Genomic DNA, 2,624 nt, shown 5'->3' with positions numbered 1-2,624 from the left:
GGGTATGGCGAGTTCATGTGAGATTTTATTTTTTTACACAAGTTAGTGGAATGAGACTTTGTAAGAAAAAAAATAAAAAATTCTGCTAACTTGGGCCAAAAAAAAAATGTCTGAATAGAGCCTTACAGGGGGGGTGATCAATGACAGGGGGGTGATCACCCCCCTGTAAGGCTCCATTCAGACGTCCGTATGCGTTTTGGGGATCCGAACCATGTATCAGTGGATCTGTAAAAATCATACGGACGTCTGAATAAAGCCTTACAGGGGGGGGTGATCAATGACAGGGAGTCTATATGGGGTGATCAGGGGTTAATAAGTGACAGGGGGGGTGTAGTGTAGTGTGGTGCTTCTTATTACTGAGCTACCCGTGTCCTCTGGTGGTCGATCCAAACAAAAAGGGACCACCAGAGGACCAGGTATATTAGATGCTGTTATCAAAACAGCATCCAATATACCTGTTAGGGGTTTAAAAAAATAAATTGCATCTCCAGCCTGCCAGCGAATGATCGCCGCTGGCAGGCTGGAGATCCACTCGCTTACCTTCCAATCCTGTGTGCGCGAGTTCACAGGAAATCTTGTGTCTTGCGAGATGACGCATATATGCGTGACTGTGCGCAGAGCTGCCGCCTCCGGAACGCGATCCTGCGTTAGGCGGTCCGGAGGCGGTTAAGCAGCCAATCACATCTGCATGGGGTTATTACCCCCTTACTAGACCTTTGGACAATTTGTCTTCTGTCAGGGACAGCAGCCATCTATGTACAAGCAGTGTACATAGTGGGCGTCATTTTTCAAAACGGTCTAACAGGAAAACAGTTGCCCATAGCAACCAGATAATTTTTTCAGAACACTTAAAAAATGAAAGGGGAGCTCTGGCTGCTCTGGGCAACTGCTTTGATAAATGAGGCCCAGTGACTGTTCCACTAAATATACGGCTTGGTATTTGCGGTGCAAGTAGTTAGGAGGATATGACAGTGATTTTCCTTTACTTGCCCCCTTTCCTAGAGCCATTACCTTTTTTTCAAATTTACACAGCTGTATGAGGACTTTTTTTGCACATGTACTTTCTAATGGTTTTTTTATATTGCATATGATGTGCTGGGAAACTTAAAAAAAAAACAATTGAGTTGGATTTGGGGAGAAACGATTCCATAAGTATATGGGTTTGATTAATGGATTCATAAAACTGACCAGTCGATATACCACGCAGTGCACCGCCATTGTGGGCACGGCGTCACTACATTTAGTGCACATGCGCTGGCCTCTAGTCCTCCTGTTTGCTTCTGGTCCACCCTCTAGTCACTGGTTTCATGCCTGTGCTGGCACATGCGCACTACATGTAGCGATGCCGTGCCCACAATTGGCATCACAGTGCACATGCCCATGCCGGCAGTGCACTGCGCACGCACGGTATATCGGCTGGTCCTGTGGATGACGTAAGGGACTTGCAGGGCGGGCCAAGGAAGAGGCTGGGGAGGAGTAATTTAAAAAGGCAGAGCAGCCAGGGCTTCTGCACACAGAACGCCGCCCCTGGGCACTTGCAAGCCCTCATTTGCATATGGATTAAAGTGCATTTTCCTGCTGGTGAAATTACAAAGGTACCATTTGAATTATGGATAGGTGTGCTAGAGAGCCATGTAAGTGGTGTATAATGTCATTTTGGTGCCAGACTCCCTTTAAAATAACCATGTACAGTGGATGTCCTTAACAGGTTAAAATCTACTGCTAGGATCATGGTACCAAATACCACAAGGCCCCATAGAGCAGGGATCAGCAGTCCAGCTGCTGTGAAAACTACAACTCCCAGCATGCAAATGTGCTCGACTGTTCTCACAACTCGAATAGTGAGTGGAGCTTTCTGGGAGTTGGTTTCAGAACATCTGGAGTTCCAGAGGTTGCTGACCCCCACCATTGAGGGGCTTGTGAACTCCAGACATCATGTAGTCATTAAGTGTCCATTTCACACTGAGGATTTTCATGAATGTGCCAAAATGGTTGTCAAATTTAATCAAAACCAACCACTATATGCCACCCATGCAAGCATAGCCTTTGTAACACTCTCATGCATCAAAATCCCATGGGAATGTCACACTGCAGAACAAACGTAATTATCCATTCCTGGCTAAACTGTATAAAATGGGTGCAGTGCTAGAATCAGTCCAGGTTCTCCAGATCTCACAGCAGTATATGAAGGAACTGCAGCACTCTAAATGAGCAAGATGAAATGCTGACACTGTTCATGTGACTGAAGTACTGAGTGTTGCAGTTAACCTCCAGTCAGCCAGAAAACAGGTGCAAAAATTACTGAAAATGGCCATGAAACTCATGTGAATGTAGTCTAATGTGTCAAAGATCTTTAGATATATATATATAATAAAAATAAAAATGGCAGATAGACCAGGATGAGTTCTGTAGATCACTACATGCAATGATGGGAAAAATACCAGTTTCTGCTGTGCAAGATTTACACTGCTTAACTTCAGCCAACTCATCGGAATAGGAAGTATCTACTATCTAGGATCAGCTCAACACAGACTATACAGCAAGGAGGGGACCAATAGGAAAGTTAGAAACCAAAGTAGAGTTAAAATAGTAAGCCAGGAGAAATAACTCACAAAGATAGGAAA

Source organism: Bufo bufo, chromosome 2, assembly GCF_905171765.1.
Source record: "Bufo bufo chromosome 2, aBufBuf1.1, whole genome shotgun sequence".
NCBI classification, from domain to species: Eukaryota; Metazoa; Chordata; class Amphibia; order Anura; family Bufonidae; genus Bufo; species Bufo bufo.
This window is presented reverse-complemented; position numbering follows the sequence as displayed.